Genomic DNA, 23222 nt, shown 5'->3' with positions numbered 1-23222 from the left:
TAAGTCCCACCCACACCCAGCATCACTCAGATGCCATACTGTAGGTCTGTGGTGGCCCCGTACAGTCGAACCTCATCCCAGGCTGCATCGCCCAGCAATGCTTTGGTTTGGGACCAGCCTAGAACTTGGAAGGAAGACACTGCTTTCACAGTCACGCCGTTGCCCCCGTTGTGGACACAGGGACGGCCTGGGTGCACCGTTCACTGACTGCTGGCTGCTCATCGTCGTCTTTCTGCTTGGCGCTGGACCTGGCTGGACAGTGGATGATCTCTGAGTTCACCTGGAAGTGACAACACAGATGACCGCCGGCCCAGAAGTGACTCTTCGTATCCATGGTGACAGTGTGGTGAGTATTCGAGCAGCTGCGCAGCGAAACTCAGTCACAGAGAGAGCTCTGTGTCGCGCCTGCTGCCAGGGATGGCTCCGCCTCCGAGTCCTGACTGAGTTGATGTAATACTAATACGCACAGCACAACCGAGCCGGAGGTAGTCTGGCTGCGGGGGCCCTCCAGGAGCGCATCAATATAGTATAGTACCTTACCGTTACTACCTTAAATGGGCTCCCAGTCTCGCTAGGGCCCTGGCACTTGCCCGGATGTGCCAGGTGCTGACGCCGGCCCTGATATACTGGATTTGGAAAGTATTCAGACCCCTTTAAATTTTTCACTCTTTGTTTCATTTCAGCCATTTGGTAAATTAAAAAAAGTTATTTTTTTTCTCATTATTGTACACTCTGCACCCCATCTTGACTGAAAAAAACAAATGTAGCAATTTTTGCAAATTTATTAAAAAAGAAAAACTGAAATATCACATGGTCATAAGTATTCTGACCATTTGCTCAGTATTGAGTAGAAGCACCCTTTTGAGCTAGTACAGCGATGAATCTTCTTGAGAATTATGCAACAAGTTTTTCACACCTGGATTTGGGGATCTTTTCCCATTCTTCCTTGCAGATCCTCTCCAGTTCCATCAGGTTGGATGGTGAACATTGGTGGACAGTCATTTTCAGGTCTTTCCCGAGATGCTCAATTGGGTGTAGGTCAGGGCTCTGGCTGGGCCAGTCAAAAATAGTCACAAAGTTGTTCTGAAGCCACTAATTTGTTGTTTTAGCTGTGTGCGTAGGGTCATTGTCTTGTTGGAAGGTGAACCTTCGGCCAAGTCTGTGGTTCAGAGCACTCTGGAAGAGGTTTTTAGCCAGAATATCTCTGTACTTAGCCGCATTCATGTTTTCTTCAATGAAAACCAGTCGTCCTCTCCCTGCAGCTGAAAAACACCTCCATAGCATGATGCTGCCACCACCATGTTTTATTGTTGGGATTGTATTGGACATGTGATGAACAGTGCCTGGTTTTCTCCACATATACCGCTTGGAATTATCACCAAAAAGGTCTGTCTCTGTCTCATCAGACAAGAGAATCTTATTTCTCATAGTCTGGGAGTCCTTCATGTCTTTTTTTTAGCAAACTCTATGTGGGCTTTCATAAGTCTTGCACTGAGGAGAGGCTTCAGTCATGCCACTCTGTCATAAAGGCCCAACTGGTGGAGGCTTTGAATGCATTGAATGTTGGCTTTGTGGAACTTTCTCCTATCTCCCTACTGTCTATGAAGCTCAGCCACAGTGATCTTGGGGTTCTTCTTTACCTCTCTCACCAAGGCTCTTCTCCCACGATTGCTCAGTTTGGCTGGACATCCAGGTCTAGGAAGACTTAAGGATTATCAAGGCCACGGTGCTCTAAGGAACCTTGAGTGCTGCAGAAATTCTTTTGCAACCTTGGCAAGATCTGTGCCTTGCCACAATTCTGTTTCTGAGCTCCTTGGCCAGTTCCTTTGATCTTATGATTCTCATTTGGTCTGACATGCACTGTGAGCTGTGAGGTCTTATGCAAACAGGTTTGTGCCTTTCCAAATCAAGTCCGATCAGTATAATTAAACACAGCTTGTCTAAAATGAAGGAGTAGAACCAAATGGACAGCATGTGACTTAAGGTACCTTCACACTGAGCGACTTTAGAACAATAACGATAGCGATCCGTGACGTTGCAGCGTCCTGGATAGCAATATCGTTGTGTTTGACACGCAGCAGCGATCAGGATCCTGCTGTGACATCGCTGGTCGGAGCTAGAAGGCCAGAACTTTATTTCGTCGCTGGATCTCCCGCTGACATCACTGAATCGGCATGTGTGACGCCAATTCAGCGATGTCTTCACTTGTAACCAGGGTAAACATCGGGTTACTAAGCGCAGGGCCGCGCTTAGTAACCCGATGTTTACCCTGGTTACCATTGTAAATGTAAAAAAAAACAAACACTACATACTTACATTCCGGTGTCTGTCGCGTCCCCCGGCGTCCGCTTCCCTGCACTCCTCCTGCATCCTGTGTCAGCGCCGGCCGGCTTTAAAGCAGAGCACAGCGGTGACATCACCGCTCTGCTTTACGGTCGGCGCTTACACAGTGCAGGGAAGGTGACGGTGAGGGACGCGACAGACACCGGAATGTAAGCATGTAGTGTTTTTTTTTTTTACATTTACAATGGTAACCACGGTAAACATCGGGTTACTAAGCGCGGCCCTGCGCTTAGTAACCCGATGTTTACCCTGGTTACCCGGGTACTTCGGCATCGTTGGTCGCTGGAGAGCTGTCTGTGTGACAGCTCTCCAGTGACCACACAACGACGAAACAGCGACGCTGCAGCGATCGGCATCATTGCCTATATCGCTGCAGCGTCGCTTAATGTGACGGTACCTTTAAATATATGAGTGTCTGAGTAAAGGGTCTGAATACTTATGACCATATGATATTTAAATTTTTCTTTTTTATTAAATTTGCAAAAATTTCTTCATTCCAGTTTTGTTCTCAGTCAATATAGGGTGGAGAGTGTACATTAACGAGAAAAAATGAACTTTTTTGAACTTACCAAATGGATGCAATGAAGCAAAGAGTGACAAATTTAAAGGGTTCTGAATACTTTCCTTACCCAGTATATATATATATATATATATATATATACGCTATATATATATATATATATATATATACACTGCTCAAAAAAATAGAGGGAACACTAAAATACCACATCCTAGATATGAGTCTGTGTTGACTACAATAAAACATAAAAATGATCAATGTAAATCAAAATGAATATCCTATGGTGGTCTGAATTTGGAATGATACCCAATCTCAAAGTAGAAATCAAATTACAGGCTGAATCAATTTCAGTGGAAATTCCTCAAGACATGGAAATGATGCTCAGTAGTGTATGTGTCCTCCAGTCGCCTGTATGACCTCCCTAGAATGCCTGGGCATGCTCTTGATGAGGAAGCGGATCTTCTACTGCGGTATTTCCTCCCAGTCCTGGAGTAAGGCATCAGTCATCAGTCATCAGTCAACTCCTGGACAGTTGGGGTAGATGGAATGAGACATGATGTCCTAGATGTGCTCGATTGGATTCAGGTTTGTGGACCAGGCAAACCTGTCTATAGCATCAATCATCAATGCCTTCATCATGTAGGAACTGTTGACACACTTCAGCCACATAAGGTCTTGCATTGTTGTGCATCAGAAGGAACCCAGGGCCCACTGCAAGTCCATATGGTCCATCACAATGGGTTTGAGGATCTCATCCCGGTACCTGATGGCAGTCAGGGTACCTCTGGATAGCACATGGAGGGCTGTGCAGCCATCCAAAGAAATGCCTCCCCATGCCTTTACTGACCTGCTGCCAAACCGTTCATGCTGGATGCTGGATGATGTTGCATGCAGCAGACCCTTCTTGTAGAGACACAGGGGGTCACCGGGTGTACTAGTTCGCTTGCCTAAACTGAATGGACCAGGGATCATCCCACTGAATGCCAGCTCTCCTTTTGCCATGGGCATAATACTATTCAGATAACACAGGATGAGGGTAAAACAGTGTGGCAATACTTTATTGAACAACAAAACAGGCAAATAACACATAAAACAGTCCCAGCAAAAGACCCGAGATGATGCAAACTTAGAGTCTCACCCTTCTGCTGATTTGCCAAAACAGGAGAAGCTGTGACTGCAGAACTTCCAGGATCGACTACCCCCACCTGTATAACGTACAGAGAAGAGGTAACAACAAGCTTAGGAAGCTGACAGTCCATTGAGGTACAAGGCCAGGTGACTGAAGGGTCACAACATGGCTTCTCTGAACATCTCCATGGAGCCAGGTGACCAATGGGTCCAAATCCTGGCTTTACCAAAATGTATCCATGGGGTTCAGGTGGCCGGCAGATCCACATCCTGACCTCCCCAAATGTTTCCATGGGTTCAGTGATGGTCAATGGAGCAGATCTGTATTCTTTCAACTGTGGCTGTGGTCCCCTAAGCTGAATCCTGTAACAGAGGCAAATTATCCTTATATAGTTCACAATTGTCCTTCATGCCATCATTCACAGATTAACGGGTAGGTGTGATGAGGTTAACTCATATTGTTTGTTTTTTTATAGTTTATCCTTCAATCTTTGCAAGTCAACAAACTGCATGGACCAGAACAATGTGTAATCAACATATTAGCAGACTGTTTTGCATGATAACAGTATGCGTACAACAAACTGTCGAAGTCGATAAAAGAGACGACAGTAGCCATTCAAAAATATAAAAAATCAACGTTTAAGACTCATATGACAACAGTGTATGGTTCTTGGTCAACTGAAGGGCAAACGCATGTATTTAAAAGTTAACATAAATAACAGTCAATGACTCCTGGATTACTAAATTTAGATATCTGGTTAATTATGATAAATTGCTGTGTCATCACAGTTCTCCATGGCGTCTCCAGACTCTGTCACATGCTCTGAGTGTGAGCATGCTCTCGTCCATGAAGAGCACACGGTGCCAATGTCGAATCTGACAATTTTGGTGCTCTATGGCAGATGCCAATTGCCCTGCATGCTGTTGTGATGTAAGCACAACACCTATTTGTGGACATTGGGCACTCATACCACTCTAATGGAGTCTGATTTTGGCAGTTTGAGCAGACACATGGATGTTAGTAGCCTGTTAGAGGCCATTATGCCGGGCTCTGACACTGATCCTCCTCTTCCTTCTTGCACAAAGGAGGACGTAGCGGTCCTACTGCTAGGTTGTTGCCCTTCTACAGCCCCCTCCATGTCTCGTGGTGTACTGGCCTGTCTCCTGGTATCTGCTCAATGCTTATGACACTGTGAAGACAGACACAGCTACCCTTCTTGACACAGCTGGCATTGATGTGCCACCCTGGATAAGATGCACTACCTGAGCAACTTCTGTGGGTTGTAGACACCATCTTATGCTACTGTATCTCTAAGAGCGACAGCAATGATAAAATGGAAAATTGACCAAAACAACAGTAAAAAAGGATGAGAATAGAGAAATGGTATGTGGTCAACCCCTGCAGAATCACTTTTTTATAGGGTTTGTCTTTCTAATTGCTTATCATTTCTAATGTTGCTGTTCCATTTGCACAACAGCAGGAGAAATTGATTCACAATCAGTGTTGCTTCATAACTGGACAGGTTGATTTCACAAACGTGTGATTGACTTGGAGTTACATTGTGTTGTTTTAGTGTTCCCGTAATTTTTCAGCAGTGTGTATATGTAACCATTTTCAGGGCAGTACAGCTGGTAATTCTGTATGAGGCCCCATATATTTGATAAAATATCAGGTACAATCATAATGCCTTCTTCAAAGCTGCATGCAGCTGTAGAGGAGAAGCGTCAGTGATGTGGTGTGTCTGTGAGCTTCAGAACCTCATTGAAAAAGCATTAGGCATCACTAGTACAGCCAGCCAATCAGAAAATTTGTGCCAGTGATATCTACTGCTGCAGACAAGCCTATGCTTAACATATAGAAGAGAGTGATGTGGGCTCCTACTTAATGGTAAGATCAGTTCTACAATAACAGAAGCTTCTTTCTCTGACTGATAGTTGCAGCCTTGTAATGGTGGGTTGTTCGCAACTGATTCAAGACAAGGGGTCGGCTCCCTTCTGGGAACAACAAGAACTAGCACCCCAGTGAGAGCCACTACATTTTCTGAATGGCTCTAAAGGTACCGTCACATTTAGCGACGCTGCAGCGATCCAGACAACGATCCCGATCGCTGCAGCATCGCTGTGTGGTCGCTGGAGAGCTGTCACACAGACAGCTCTCCAGCGACCAACGATGCCGGTCCCCTGGTAACCAGGGTAAACATCGAGTTACTAAGCGCAGGGCCGCGCTTAGTAACCCGATGTTTACCCTGGTTACCAGCGTTAACGTAAAAAAAAAACGTATAAAAAGACAAACACTACATACTTACCTTCCGCTGTCTGTCCTCCGGCGCTGTGCTTCTCTGCACTGACTGTGAGCGCCAGCGGGAAAGCACAGCGGCCCTCACAGTGCAGAGAAGCAGAGCGCCGGAGGACAGACAGCGGAAGGTAAGTATGTAGTGTTTGTCTTTTTATACGTTTACGCTGGTAACCAGGGTAAACATCGGGTTACTAAGCGCGGCCCTGCACTTAGTAACCCGATGTTTACCCTGGTTACCAGTGAAGACATCGCCATTTCAGCGATGTCTGCGGGAGATCCAGCGACAAAATAAAGTGCTGGACTTTCTGCACCGACCAACGATGGCACAGCAGAATCCTGATTGCTGCTGCGTGTCAAACTGAACGATATCGTTAGCCAGGACGCTGCAACGTCACGGATCGCTAGCAATATCGTTCAGTGTGACGGTACCTTAACTGGGTGAAAATGACCATGTGTGGAACAAGAAACCCTGGCCACCTGAACTAAACTCCGCTCATCAATTTAATTGGTTTGCTGAAAGTAGATGGGGTTTTGATACATATGTATGTGCATTTGTAAATAATATAAGTGTGTATGTATATAGCATTTGTGTGTATGTATATACTCTAGAGGTGTGTGCTATGTGTATATATACAGTGGAAAAAAAAGTATTGTCAGCCACCAATTGTGCAAGTTCTCCCACTTAAAAACATGAGAGATGCCTGTAATTGACATCATAGGTAGACCACAACTATGAGAGTCAAAATGAGAAAACAAATCCAGAAAATCACCTTGTCTGATTTGGCAAGATTTATTTTGCAAATTATGGTGAAAAATAAGTATTTGGTCATTAACAAATGTTTATCTCAATATTTTGTTATATATCCTTTGCTGGCAATGACAGAGGTCAAACATTTTCTGTAAGTCTTCACAAGGTTGGTACACACTGTTGGTGGTCTGTTGGCCCATTCCTCAATGCAGATCTCCTCTAGAGCAGTGATGTTTTGGGCCTGTCACTGCGCAACACGGACTTTCAATTCCCTCCAAAGGTTTTCTATGGGGTTGAGATCTGGAGACTGGCTAGACCACTCCAGGACCTTCATATGCTTCTTACGAAACCACTCTTTCATTGCCTTGGTGGTGTGCTTGGGATCATTATCATGCTTAAAGACCCATCCATGTTTCATCTTTAATGCCCTTGCTGATGGAAGGTGGTTTGCACTCAGAATTTCACGATACATGGCACCATTCATTCTTTCATGTACATGGATCAGTTGTCCTGGTCCCTTTGCAGAGAAACAGCCCCAAGGCATGATGTTGCCACCCCCATACTTCACAGTAGGCATGGTGTTGTTTGGATGCAACACAGCATTCTGTCTCCCCCAAACATGACAAGTTTTGTTTCTACAAAACAGTTCTACTTTGGTTTCATCAGACCATAGGACATTCTCCTAATACTCTTCTGGATAAACCAAATGCTCTAACAAACTTCAGATGGGCCCGGACATGTACTGGCTTAAGCAGGGGGGCACATCAGGCACTGCAGGATCTGAGTCCCTGGTGATGTTGCGTGTTACTGTTGGTAGCCTTTGTTACAGTGGACCCAGCTATATGCAGGTCATTCACTAGGTCCCCCCGTGTAGTTCTGGGATTTTTGCTCACCGTTCTTCTGATCATTCTGACCCCACGGCGTCAGATCTTGCGTGGAGCCCCAGATCCAGGAAGATTATCAGTGGTCCTGTTTGCCTTTCATTTTCGTATTATTGCTCCTAGAGTTGATTTCATGACACTAAGCTGCTTGCCTATTGCAGACTAAGTCTTTCCAGCCTGGTGCAGGGCTAAAATTTTGTTTCTGGTGTCCTTTGACAGCTCTTTGCTCTTCACCATAGTGGAGTTTGGAGTGTGACTGTTTGAGGTTATGGACAGGTGTCTTTTATACTGATAACAAGTACAAACAGGTGACATTACTACGGGTAATGAGTGGAGGACAGAGGAGCCTCTTAAAGAAGAAGTTACAGGTCTGTGAGAGCCAGAAATCTTGCATGTCTTTAAGTGACCAAATACTTATTTTCCACCATGATTTGCAAAATAAATCTTGCCAAATCAGACAAAGAGATTTTCTGGATTCGTTTTCTCATTTTGTCTCTCATAGTTGTGGTCTACCTATGATATCAGTTACAGGCCTCTCTCATCTTTTTAAGTGGGAGAACTTGCACAATTGGTGGCTGACTAAATACTTTTTTCCCCCACTGTGTGTGTATATAACTGTATATATACATTTATGTTTGCATATACAGTTAAAATATGTACATGCTCGTTAATATGCAATATTTATGGATATAGGGTGCCTTGTTCTAAAACAATGGCACATCCTGCTTCCTACTGAGTCACAGGATTTCCATGCATTAAAAAGCTATTCTGGTAGAAAGAATTTATGAAGATCAGTGGGGGTCTGAATGAGACCTCCAACCATTGCCAGAACAATGACTTCTGTCCTATATACTGTAGAAATAATGGAAAAGTCAGGCACGTACATTACTGTTCTATTTAGTTTGGTTACAGGAGACCCCTGCTCTGGCCATTTCTTGCAGTTGGTCCCTGACACTTCCACAGGTTATAATTATAAACTATTCTATTTATACATGATATCTTATTCTTGCCAGAAAACTATTTAAAGTAATCCTATTATAAAGAAATCCAGGGGCCCAATACTGCTAATTGATAATAGGAACTTACCTTTCCCTGGCCTTGCTGACATGGGGGTAGTTTCAACTGCATGGTTTCCCTCACTTGGATAGGCGTATTTTATAAAGCATTGTGTAATTATTTTGGTGCCATTAGGAGTGTGGGTCAGGGATATCAAAATCATATATACAGAGGGCCCAAATTAAAATCATGCACAAAGTTGGGGGGCCAGCCTTGATATTGATATGGAAACAAACTTAAAGGGGTTATCAAACCAACAAAGCACATTTTAATTGATAGATCTTAGAATAAAATATTGAATAATATATTATGCCATGTAAGAGTAGTAAAAAGCATATAGTCCAATGGCCTAATTTAACCCTTTAGTGACGGAGGTATTTTTAACCTTTATGACCAAGCCAAATTATTTAAATCTGATCAGTGAGGTAATGACTCTAGACCACTTCAACGGATCCCAGTGATTCTGAGATTGTTTTTTCATGACATATTGTACTTCATGATAGTGGTAAAGTTTGGTCAATATGATTTGCGTCTGTTTATGAAAATATTAAAAATTTTGCAATTTTCAAACTTAACAACATTTACCATACATCTGCATCAGTTTTGAAACATCATTTTTTTTGTTAGGACGTTAGGATGGTTCAAAGTTGATCAGCAATTTCTCATTTTTCCAACAAAATTTACAAAACCATTTTTTAGGGACAATATCACATTTAAAATGACTTTGGGGGGCTTATATGTCAGAAAATACCAGCAAAGATCTCAAAATCCCATTCAATAAGTTTATTAACCATTCAGGTGCTTCACAGAAATTCATGAAATGCGGAAGTACAATGTACATTTTCCTTTTTTGCAAAATTTTTTTTACTTTAACCCCCAATTGTTTCTTTCACAAGGATAACAGGAAAAAATAAACCACAAAATTTGTTGTGCAATTTCTCTTCAGTATGCTGATACACCATATGTGGGGGGTGGTGGGGGGTGGGGGAAATGGCTAGAATCTAGAGTATACGCAATGACATGTTTGGAGAGCCTTTGATGTGCCTAAACAGTGAAAACCCCCCACAAGTGCCCTCAATTTGGAAACTAGATCTCTGAAGGAATATTATCTAGATGTGTGGTGATCACCTTGAACCTCCAGGTGCTTCACAGAAGTTCATAACGTATAGCCATGAAAACCCCCCAAAAATCCCACAAAAATGTTATTTTAGCCCCAATTTTTTTTTATTTTCACAAGGGCAACCAGAGAAAATGGACCATATAATTATTCTGAGTACTCTGATACTCAATATGTTGGTGAAAACTACTGGTTGTGCACACAGTATGGCTCAGAAGGGAAGTGGCACTTTTTGGAAGTAAAAAAAAAACCTGAAATTGAGATCAAACACTATGTCATGTTGGGAGAACTCCTGATATGCCTAAACAGTGGAAACCCTCCAAAAGTAACCCCGTTTTGGAAACTATACCTCTCAAGCAATGTATCTAAATGTGTGGTAAGCACCTTGAACCCCAGGTGCTTCACAGAAATTTATGATGCAGAGACGTTAAAATAAAAAATCTAATTTTTCCCACAGAAATTTTTATTTAGCCTCAATTTTTTATATTTTCATAAATATAAAAGAAGAAAATGGACACCAAAATTTGTTGTGCAATTTTCCCTGAGCACTCCGATACCCATAGGTGGGGAAAACTACTGTGTGGGCGCATGGCAGGGCTCGGAGGTGAAGAAGTACAACTTGACTTTTTGAATGCAAAATTTGCTGAAATCATTAGCAGATTCCATGTTGCATTTGGAGAGCCCTTGTTCTTAAACAGTGGAAACTCCCCCCTCAAGTGACCACATCTTGGAAACTAGACCAGTCAAGGAATATATCTAGATGTGAGGTGAGCACCTTGAACCCACAGGTGCTTCACAGAAGTTGAACTGTGAAAATGAAAAAATATTTTTTTCTACAAAAAAAGGTGGTTTTGCGCCAAATTTTTCATTTTTACAATGGTAATGGAGTAAAATGGACCATACAATTCATTATGCAACTTCTCCTGAGTACACTGATACCCCATTTCTGGTTGAAAACTACTTTTGATGGTACAGTGCAAAGCTCAGAAGGGAAGAATCACCATATCGGAGTTCAGATTTCGCTGGAATGGTTTGAGAGTGCTGTGTCACATTGGTGGAGCCCCTGAGGTGCCAGAACTGCAGAAACCCCCAATAAATGACATCATTTTATAAACTACACCTCTCAAGGAACTCATCTAGGTGTGCAGTGAGCATTTTTCTCACGTAACTTTATACCACTGGGTGGGGAAGAATGAATAATTACATTTTTACTGCTAAAATGTTGTTTTAGCCCCACATTTTTAAATTTACAAGGGCTAAAAGAAAAACATGAACCTATCGGTTTGTTGTGCAATTTCTCCTAGGTACGCCAACACCCTACATGTAATTGGGAACTATTTTTTGAGGAACAGTGCAAAACTCAGAAGGGAAGTAGCGCCATAATTTAGTTCAGATTTTACTGGTTTGCGGGTGCCATGAACCACTGGGAGAGTGGACTTTAAGGGGCCAATATATTGGAAACTGTCCAAAAGTGGTACCATTTTAAAACCCACATCCTTCAAATACTTTAATACTGTTGTCTGGAAAGATTTTTACCCCTCAGTTGCTACACAGGATCTAATGAAAAAAAAATGAAATTAAAAGAATGAAATTAAATAAATGAATGAAAAAAATTAAATTTGACCTCTAAAATCTTGCTTTTGCCCCCAAATTTCTCACATTTGCAAGAGGTAATGACAAACAATGGACCGCACAGTTTCTTAGCCACTTTCGCGGAATTATGGTATAGGAAGCCTCAGATGATGGTCCTTCCTCCATCATTACTTTCAATTGTATCAGCATCGAGGATGACAATTTTAGTTGAAAGTGCAATGTCGGAAGAAAGGGCCAAATGTACTCAACCTGCAGGTCAGAATTGGCTCACAGGTAAGAGTTTGACATACGTTGTGTAGGTGTTCTTTGGTATTGACACTGATGTAGGAGGGAAGTTATTTTCCACTGTTATTTTTTGACAGTGCTAGTAAATTCTATACTTCTTTGTGTTAGTTATGCTTAAATTATAACAGGGGCCCTGAATTTTTAACTATATGGGTAGCAAAATGTTGCAATGGCTGGATAGATAGATAGATAGATAGATAGATAGATAGATAGATAGATAGATAGATATGGGATAGATAGATAGATAGATAGATAGATAGATAGATAGATAGATAGATAGATAGATAGATAGATAGAGTGGAGACACAAGGGTCAGTGGGTGCTCTTGTCCACTGGCCCGAGACCGCATAGACTAGAGCTCATCTCACTGCATGCCTGCCCTCCTTTTCCTATGGGCACACTACTCAGACATCACAGGGTAAGGGTAAAAGAGCATGGCAATACTTTATTGAACCACTAAAAACAATAGTACTGTATATAGATCAGTCCCAGCAAAATACCCAATATGGCATATACTGGTGTGTGAGTGCGTGTGTGTGTGTTTGTCATATACTGGTGTGCGAATGTGTCTGTCATGTGTTTTGTTTGTGTTATACACTAGTGTGTGTGTGTGTGTGTGTGTCATGTACAGCATGTGTGTATTATGTGTATGTTATATGCTGTTGTTCAAATGTGTTATGTGTGTCTGTGTTATATACTGGTGTGTGAGGTTGTCATGTATTTGTTTCACATATGAGTGTCATGTAAGAGGGTATGTGTGGCAGTCGACTAGTGCTGCCAGTGCAGGCATAAGTGTAAATGTCTAGCAGCCTCTCTCGCTTTTCTTAGATTTAAATGTGGGAAGATTGGCATGCACTCAGTCAAGGTTTGAGTCAAAATTCTCGGATTCTGTCTATTCTTCTTGGTATTTCAATGATCCATATTCTGCAGGTTGTTAGTTATATTTTGTGTTATAATATGGTGTGCAACTGTAATGCCTGCTGCCTCCACCAGAGGGGTGTGGGTGAAGGAAAACCGGTACACTCACAGTGAAATCATAGAGCAGCAGGCAGGAGCCACTTGGTGGCGAAAGAGTAGTCAGACAAAGCCAGGTTAGCAACAGAAAGGGAACGAAGTACCAGAGGTCACAGCAATACGCGTGGTCAGAAACATGCCAAAGAAGTCAGAGTCGATAGGGAGCAGGAAAGCCAGAGACGCAAAACAGTCAAACAGGTCAGAGGACAAGCTGAGTCAAATACCAAGGGGTCACAACATGGGGAGCGAGTCCTACAATGGGCAAAATCATAGGGGAAAGCAGGAACGGGACCTAGGTAAAAGGGCAGAGGACATATCAGGGTGTAAATGGGGTCAGTTGCTCAAGCCAGAGACAGAAACTTTAACTGACACGGCTTGCAGGTAACAGCAGACTGAAATAGCCAGACCGATCCCAAAACGAGGCAAAGAAGATTAACCCCCACATGACCATCCCAGAGAGAGAATAATCAGAAACAAACCCTGGACTGGATCATGACAGCGAGTGTGTGTGTCATGTGTGTTATGTTGTGTGTGTGTGTGTCATGAGCGTTTGATATGTTTATTATATACTGGTGTGTGTGTGTCATTTGTCTGTTATATACTGGTTTGCGAGTGTGTGTGTCATGTGTATGTGAGTGCTATGTGTGTGTTTTATACCATTTTGCCAATGTGTACGTCATGTGTATGTGTGTGTTATATATTCGTGTGAGAGTGTGTGTATCTTGCATGTATGTTATGTGTGTCATATACTGGTGTGCGAGTGGGTGTCATGTGTTTGCAAGTGTGTGCATCAAGTGTGTGTTATATACTGGTGTGAGAGTGTGTGCATCTTGTGTGTATGTTATGTGTGTGTTATATACTGGTGTGAGTGTATGTGTCATGTGTGCGCTACATACCGGTTTGCAAGTCTGTGTGTCAAGTGTTTGTATTATATACTGCTGTGCGAGTGTATAATGTGAGTTATATATCGGTTTGCAAGTGTGTACGTCATGTGTGTGTGTTACATACTGATATGTGTGTTAGATACTGGTGTGCGTGTGTGTCGTCTGTTATATACTGGTTTGCGTGTGTGTGAGTCATGCGTGTTGTATATACTGGTATGTGTGCGTGCGTCATGTGTGTGTGTTACATACTGGCATGTGTGTGTGCATCTTGTGTGTGTTGTATACTGCTATGTGTGCATGCGTCATGTGTGTGTTACATACTGGTATGTGTGATTGTGCATCATGTGTGTGCGTGTTATATACTGGAATGCGAGTGTGTATCATGTGTGTATGTTATATGTGTGTTACATACTGGTGTGCGAGTGTGTGTATCATGTGTGTATGTTATGTGTGTGTTATATGCTGGTGTGAGAGTATGTGTTGTGTATGTGTTATATACCAGTTTACAAGTGTGTGCACGTCAAAATTTGTGTGTTATATACTGTTGTGCGAGTGTGCGTGTGTTATGTACCAGTATGCGAGTGTGTGCATCATGTGTGTGTTATATACTGCTATGTGTGCGTGCCTCGTGTGTGTGTTACATAATGCTGCATGTGCGTGTTATATATTGATATGTGTGCGTGACTCGTGTGTGCTTGTTATATATTGGTATGTGTGCGTGCCTCGTGTGTGCATGTTATATATTGGTATGTGTGCGTGCCTCGTGTGTGCATGTTATATATTGGTATGTGTGCGTGCCTGTTGTGTGCATGTTATATATTGTATGCGTGCGTGCCTCGTGTGTGCATGTTATATATTGGTATGTGTGCGTGCCTGTTGTGTGCATGTTATATATTGGTATGTGTGCGTGCCTCGTGTGTGCATGTCATATATTGGTATGTGTGCGTGCGTCGTGTGTGCATGTTGTATATTGCTATGTGTGCGTGCATCGTGTGTGCATGTTATATATTGGAATGTGTGCGTGCCTCGTGTGTGCATGTTATATATTGGAATGTGTGCGTGCGTCGTGTGTGCATGTTATATATTGGTCTGTGTGCGTGCCTCGTGTGTGCATGTTGTATATTGCTATTTGTGCGTGCGTCGTGTGTGCATGTTATATATTGGTCTGTGTGCGTGCCTCGTGTGTGCATGTTGTATATTGCTATTTGTGCGTGCGTCGTGTGTGCATGTTATATATTGGAATGTGTGCGTGCCTCGTGTGTGCATGTTATATATTGGAATGTGTGCGTGCGTCGTGTGTGCATGTTATATATTGCTATGTGTGCGTGCCTCATGTGTGCATGTTATATATTGGAATGTGTGCGTGCATCGTGTGTGCATGTTATATATTGCTATGTGTGTGTGCGTCGTGTGTGCATGTTATATATTGGTATGTGTGTGTGCATGTTATATATTGGTATGTGTGCGTGCCTCGTGTGTGCATGTTATATATTGGTATGTGTGTGTGCATGTTATATATTGGTATGTGTGCGTGCGTCGTGTGTGCATGTTATATATTGGAATGTGTGCGTGCCTCGTATGTGCATGTTATATATTGGTATGTGTGCGTGCCTCGTATGTGCATGTTATATATTGGTATGTGTGCATGCCTCGTGTGTGCATGTTATATATTGGTATGTGTGCATGCCTCGTGTGTGCATGTTGTATATTGCTATGTGTGCGTGCGTCGTGTGTGCATGTTATATATTGGTATGTGTGTGTGCATGTTATATATTGGTATGTGTGCGTGCGTCGTGTGTGCATGTTATATATTGGTATGTGTGTGTGCATGTTATATATTGGTATGTGTGCGTGCGTCGTGTGTGCATGTTATATATTGGTATGTGTGCGTGCATGTTATATATTGGTATGTGTGCATGCCTCGTGTGTGCATGTTATATATTGGTATGTGTGCGTGCCTCGTGTGTGCATGTTGTATATTGCTATGTGTGCGTGCGTCGTGTGTGCATGTTATATATTGGTATGTGTGTGTGCATGTTATATATTGGTATGTGTGCGTGCGTCGTGTGTGCATGTTATATATTGGTATGTGTGCGTGCATGTTATATATTGGTATGTGTGCATGCCTCGTGTGTGCATGTTATATATTGGTATGTGTGCGTGCCTCGTGTGTGCATGTTGTATATTGCTATGTGTGCGTGCGTCGTGTGTGCATGTTATATATTGGTATGTGTGTGTGCATGTTATATATTGGTATGTGTGCGTGCCTCGTATGTGCATGTTATATATTGGTATGTGTGCGTGCGTCGTGTGTGCATGTTATATATTGGTATGTGTGCGTGCCTCGTATGTGCATGTTATATATTGGTATGTGTGCATGCCTCGTGTGTGCATGTTATATATTGGTATGTGTGCGTGCCTCGTGTGTGCATGTTGTATATTGCTATGTGTGCGTGCGTCGTGTGTGCATGTTATATATTGGTATGTGTGTGTGCATGTTATATATTGGTATGTGTGCGTGCCTCGTGTGTGCATGTTGTATATTGCTATGTGTGCGTGCGTCGTGTGTGCATGTTATATATTGGTATGTGTGTGTGCATGTTATATATTGGTATGTGTGCATGCCTCGTGTGTGCATGTTATATATTGGTATGTGTGCGTGCCTCGTGTGTGCATGTTGTATATTGCTATGTGTGCGTGCGTCGTGTGTGCATGTTATATATTGGTATGTGTGCGTGCCTCGTGTGTGCATGTTGTATATTGCTATGTGTGCGTGCGTCGTGTGTGCATGTTATATATTGGTATGTGTGCGTGCCTCGTGTGTGCATGTTGTATATTGCTATGTGTGCGTGCTTGCGACCACATGAACACCAGAATAATTGAAGTGCTGGATTCCCAAGGCTCCGATAGAGCGTTGTCTGGCACGGTTACCTCAGGTGACTGGCGCAGTGAGCCTGGGTCTGCAACATGCATAATAACTAACAACCTGCAGAATATGGATGCTTGAAATGCCTCGAAGAACAAACAGAATCCGAGAACTGTGCCTGTAAATCTTAGGAAAGTGAGGGCGGCTGGCGGGCACCTATGGCAATGGCTGCCCTGGCAGCACCAGTCTGACATGTGAATGACTAATGCATGAACTTTTCTGCAGGAGGAGGCTGAGGACCCGGGGTCTTCCGAGCCAGCCTGTGATTAATATTACTTTGCCCAATGAAGCAAAGATGACAGAAATAATGAAGTATCTCATTAGGACCCTTACAAGAAGGTCAGATATGGGGTGGGCTCCCGGGGACACTGTCTTTAGAGTTTGTAGTCAAAATGCAAGGTCATTCGCCCCCTCCTCAGCACAATCCCCCAATTCCTGAGGCGCTGTTCCTGCTCTAGTCACGGGTGAGGTTTGTGGAGGAGGCAGCTGATCACTATCAATCAATGCGGAGCACAGGCTAGTAATCAGCGAGTGGGGGAGGGGAGACACCGAGGGAAGGGAGTGACTGCTCCCAGGCAGCGAGCTCAGTGCACTGCTACCCTCCGCTGCAGGCAGGATCTCCCGGGGAATCCACGCCAGACCCACTCCACTCCACGAGCGCCGCTGTACAGGTTAGTGAGGAGCACCTGCAGGGGACGGGCGGGCGGTGCAGCCTCCATGGTGGTGCTGAAAGGACAGCTCCCTGCTCACCGCTCTCATCAATGGCACAAAGAAGCCAACTTTCCTCCTGTCCACCAGCCAGGTGCAGCCCTAAGTTCGGTCAGCCCTGTAGACAGACCTGCAGTCCCATGCAACACCAGTTGCATCAAATGAACACACACACACACACACACACACACACACACACACACACACACACACACACACACACACACACACACACACACACACACACACTAACATATAAACACATCACAGACACATATATACACCTATACACACATATATACACCTATACACACATATATACACCTATACACACATATATACACACACTCATATACACATACACACACATCACACATATACACACACACACACACATCACACAAACATATATGTACACACATACACACATCACACAGACACACACATATATACACACACACCACATCACACACACATATGTACACACATACACACATATACACACACATACACACATCACACAGACACACACATATATACACACACACATATATATATATATATATACACACACACCACATCACACACACATATGTACACACATACACACATATACACACACATACACACATCACACAGATACACACATATATACACACACACATATATATACACACACACACCACATCACACACACATATGTACACACATACACACATATACACACATACACACATCACACAGACACACACATATATACACACATACTACACACACATATATACACACATATATACACACACACTAACATATAAATACATCACACATCACATACACATATATTCACCTATACACACATATATACACACACAGACACACGCATCACACACATACACACACATATATGTACACACATACACACACATATACACACATACACACATCACACAGACACACACATACACATATATAAACACAGGCACACACACACTTACTATAACACTTCAGTGTTGTAATGTCATGTGTGATGAGTACTAGGACTAATAAATCATGCTGACATTCTCCACCTAGACAACTTCCTCACCTGCATTAGAAGTGCAAACACGTAATTATAGACATTATTGTTTCTGATTCTGGTACATTATTGCGAAGCCTAAAATAAATCTGTGGCTTTTTTTTCTTACAAAGACAGGTGAGGAACAGGAGGGTATGATATTGTGGGCGAGTGCTACCTGCAGTGATGGTGACAAAGGACACAATCTAAGCAGATTATTATGCCAGCAAACAAGTGATATCAAGTAATTCTGACACCAATATGCAATGCAGGGTAACACTTTATTAACTCTATGTATCATTCAGTAGCTGTAATCCTGCTCTCATCTGGGAACTTTGCTGTTAGGTATGCCAATCCCCAGTGAGCCCTGGAAGGTGCCAGTCTTTTCCCCCTAGCACTGGCACAGTGGCATTCACACAGATGGCTACAGGTAATCTGTCTGTCATTACGCATAGTTAGGAAGGATATGGTGATGATGACCCAATGTCCAGATTATGGGTAGTGTTGGTGCTGGAGGTACAGGATTCACAGGTGTGATATGTGTAACATAGTTATTCCCCATAGCATATCTTTATTCTTTACAAGTGCTTTCCATGGCTTCACTATATACCCCTGGGCATCCAGGAGTGATAATCCTACATAAGCACATGCTTGTAGAGGGACCACTTATTGAGGGTCAGAAAAGACTATTTTGTAATGCATACAAATATACTGACATTAATAAACTGATAATGTATTTACTATAGTTAGTGTGATTTCAATATACATATTACAATGATTGAGTTACTTTTTTTTTGGCGTTTCATTTATAGTCCTAATATATGATCCACTTTATAAAGCAACATGAATAAATGCACTCGCTGCTGGAGCAATGACATTCCAAAGAATGACGGTAATGCAATAGACATATTGGCATCATTTACAATTATTCTACATACGGTCATGTAAATAGGGCATATTTAAAGAATGTCCATGCTTTCCATCAGAAATGTCATTTTCCAATTTTCTAAAGTAGGAAACATAAACTTGCATCATCTACTTAGTGCAATACAGATAGCATGGAGTGCATTAAGCTACAAGGCCTTGTACATTCAGCTTATAAAGCCCCACATGAAGTGTAGATTAGAAAAATGGAAGGATGAAAGCATAATAATATGATGATGGTTATTATTATTATAACAAATTATTGCATGCTGTTTACAGTTTGATTTCAAAGCAATAAACTGAATAATTGTGTGTGTATTAGGTATCTGGCTAAATTCCGCACAACATCTGGAAATTGGAAAACTAACGTGGTATTACCATTATCTCAGCCCACTTGTCCCCCTGTGACACTCAGATTAAGGAGACTTAAGTGACTTTTAATCTTCAGAGATGCTATTTTGTCAATCACTGACCTTATTGTGTAAGAAGCAGTGGTGTTTTCCTAATATCTGGCCCTACGTGGACCTGACCTGTCCTTTTGCTTGGTCACTCGGAAAGCTTGGCCCCACTGATGATCACATGTAATTAGCTCTGCCTCCTCCCTTCTATCAATGACCTAGGTGTCATCGGAGACCACCATTTCCCTTGTATCTGGGATTCGTGACATGGCAGTGATGGCCAAATATTGGGGTTACCTCGAGTGGAGTGGAGCCTGGCTATAATAGTCTTATGTAATGTGTACACCTGTATCTTTTTCTTCTATTAAGTGATGCAAATATTTGTATGTTTTCAAGTTACCTAGAGATGTTCATAAACAATGCATTAATCATTAATAATATTTGCTTAGCTATATCAGCAGATGCCTTCTGGCATTTCCTTATCTTTAGGGCATATTCTTACCTATATTAACTGGCCCTGAGATACAGAATGCACGATCTCCCCCATTACTGAGCCGGGCGATTCAGATATCAAAGTGTTATATTGAAGACTATGTCTTTCAGCAGCAGGAAATGAAAGACGGGATTTCATTTAAAGCAGAATGGAATAGACTTGCTGCTTATCATGAAAGGGCAAACAGTGCTGGAAATGCAAACCTTTGCCTACAGTACACACAGGAGAAATGTTTTGGTCAATTGAGAGTTTAAAAATTATGGAAAAAAAATGGACTTTGAGCATTCTTGCCAAATAAATCGACATCGGAAAAATATTGCAAAGTGCTTACACAGAGATATCATTAAATGTTTTGGTTTTTTTTGGAGGGGACTCGTTTTACGCGCAGTGCGTATATATCATCATAGTGGATATTGCTCCATCTAGCAGCAGACTGAGACAAATGTGGCTGCTTTATTCCAAAAAGACCACATTGGGAGACCAGTGATGTTGTCACACATATGCTCAACAGACTCATCAATCCAAAATTAGATGTTTTTTGTAAACAGAATTTCTACTTTTTATGTGCCATTCTCAACTAATCAAAAATACATAAAACACATGAGGCAGTGACTTTGTTTCACAGGATGTTCCTTCTGGATCAAGTACACATCATTCCTCAAAACAAAATGTACATTCCTGCTGTTTGAGAAATCCGGGTGTCATTTTGTTGTTGATGCCAAATTGTAATAGCATATTTGGGATTTACCTGTCTAATATCAGCAATAGAAACCATATACGTATTTACTATATAAGGTCCAGGCTTGGGGTGGACCAATTCAGTGGCTGGTGTTAACATGAGCACATAGGCACCACAATGTTGTCAAACAATCTGAAGGAAGAACCGCTCTAAAGATGGCCATGCTTAATAAATGGCTGTCATCTGAACAAAGCAATGGGAGGACAATGTGATCGGAAATGTGTGATCAACATGTCTCTTTCACCATCAGTTGCCAACGACCCCATAAACATTAGACTGCCACCCGAACCTCGTGATACCTTTAAGGTACCGTCACATTAAATGACGCTGCAGCGATATAGACAACGATGCCGATCACTGCAGTGTCGCTGTTTAGTCGTTGTGTGGTCGCTGGAGAGCTGTCACACAGACAGCTCTCCTGCGACCAACGATGACGATATCCCTGGGTAACCAGGGTAAACATCGGGTTACTAAGCGCAGGGCCGTGCTTAGTAACCCAATATTTACCCTGGTTACCTAAAAAAAAAAACACTACATACTTACATTCCGGTGTCTGTCACGTCCCTCGCCGTCAGCTTCCCGCACTGACTGTGAGGGCCAGCCGTAAAGCAGAGCACAGCGGTGACGTCCCCACTGTGCTTTACGGCCGGCGCTCACAGTCTGTGCGGGAAGCTGACGGCGGGGGACACAACAGACACTGGAATGTAAGTATGTAGTGTTTCTTTTTTTTTTAGGTAACCAGGGTAAATATCGGGTTACTAAGCGCGGCCCTGCGCTTAGTAACCCGATGTTTACCCTGGTTACCAGTGAAGACATCGCTGAATCGGCGTCACACACACCGATTCAGCGATGTCAGCGGGTGATCCAGCGACGAAATAAGGTGCTGGCCTTCTAGCTCCGACCAGCGATGTCACAGCAGGGGCCTGATCGCTGCTGACTGTCAAACACAACGATATCGCTATCCAGGAAGATGCAACGTCACGGATCGCTATAGTTATCGTTGTTAAGTTGTTCAGTGTGAAGGTACCTTTAGTCCATTCTCTCCTGGAGGGGTTAAGACAATAGGCAATAAAGGGCATTCTTTTGGAATGCATATTTGGTGGCATAACCCAAGTTTCAATTCTAGAGGACTGTCTGTGATATTTACAACTTGCTTGTTAGCATAATAAACAACAAACAAATTATTATGAGTGGCAAAACGCTTTCCTCTGGACTAAACAAGGTGTCTTGTTTGTACATTCAGTTCTCCTTGTAGTCAAATGTTAAATGTTTTTTTGTGTCATTTCGGCTCCTAGGAGAGTGAACCTGTAGCTGCAATTTGCTGCCCTTAAAGGGAATCTGTCAGCAGTTTTTGCTATGTAATCTGTGAGCCACAAAATATAAGGGAAGATACCCTGATTCCAACAATGTATTATTGCCTGGTGTAGTTTTGATAGAATCCCTGTTGTATCTGTTGTAGATGTAGCAATGCCCAGAATTCTGAGCTGTGGATAACCCCACCCACACCACTGATGGAGCGGGGTTACACAGAATAGCTGGACTGCTGTGCACACTACACCTTGTCTGCACTGATAACTTCCTACTAAAACACTGCTTGTATTGTAACTACAATAAGTGAAACATCCTTGGAATCAGATTCACTTGCCTTATATTATGCGCTCTCCGATTAGACAGCAAAAACCTGCTGACAGATTTCCTTTAACCCCTTAGCGACCGCCGATACGCCTTTTAACGGCGGCCGCTAAGGGTTCTTAAACCACAGCGCCGTTAATTAACCGCGCTGTGGAAAAAGTCCATAGCACCCCCCCAGAGGCCGATTTTCTCCGGGGTCTCGGCTGCCGAGGGTAGCCGAGACCCCAGAGAACATGATTCGGGGGTTTTTTAACCCACCCCGCATTTGCGATCGCCGGTAATTAACCGTTTACCGGCGATCGCAAAAAAAAAAAAAGCGATCTCTTTTTAATTTCTCTGTCCTCCGATGTGATCGCACATCGGAGGACAGAGAAAAGGGGTCCCAGGTGGCCCCCCAATACTCACCTAGCTCCCCCGATGCTCCTCGTGTCTCCCGGTGGGCGCCGCCATCTTTAAAATGGCGAGCGCATGCGCAGTGCGCCC

At 42.9% G+C, this 23222-nt stretch overlaps 1 protein-coding gene across 3 annotated transcripts in view; it reads left to right on the top strand.

The window, feature by feature from the left end:
- CPLX2 (complexin 2) overlaps window positions 1-23222 on the top strand; it is a 306505-nt gene that overhangs the window by 141375 nt on the left and 141908 nt on the right. Inside the window, exon 1 of one of the 3 annotated variants that reach the window (XM_069763988.1) lies at window positions 17321-17462. The exons of the other annotated variants lie outside the window; for them this stretch is intronic. The gene's annotated coding sequence lies outside the window, so the exon portion shown is untranslated. Of the gene's footprint in view, window positions 1-17320; window positions 17463-23222 lie in introns of those variants that run through there. 3 annotated transcript variants of the gene reach the window in all.

The sequence above is a fragment of the Ranitomeya imitator genome, chromosome 4 (assembly GCF_032444005.1).
Source record: "Ranitomeya imitator isolate aRanImi1 chromosome 4, aRanImi1.pri, whole genome shotgun sequence".
Taxonomy (NCBI): Eukaryota; Metazoa; Chordata; class Amphibia; order Anura; family Dendrobatidae; genus Ranitomeya; species Ranitomeya imitator.
This window is presented reverse-complemented; position numbering and strand designations above follow the sequence as displayed.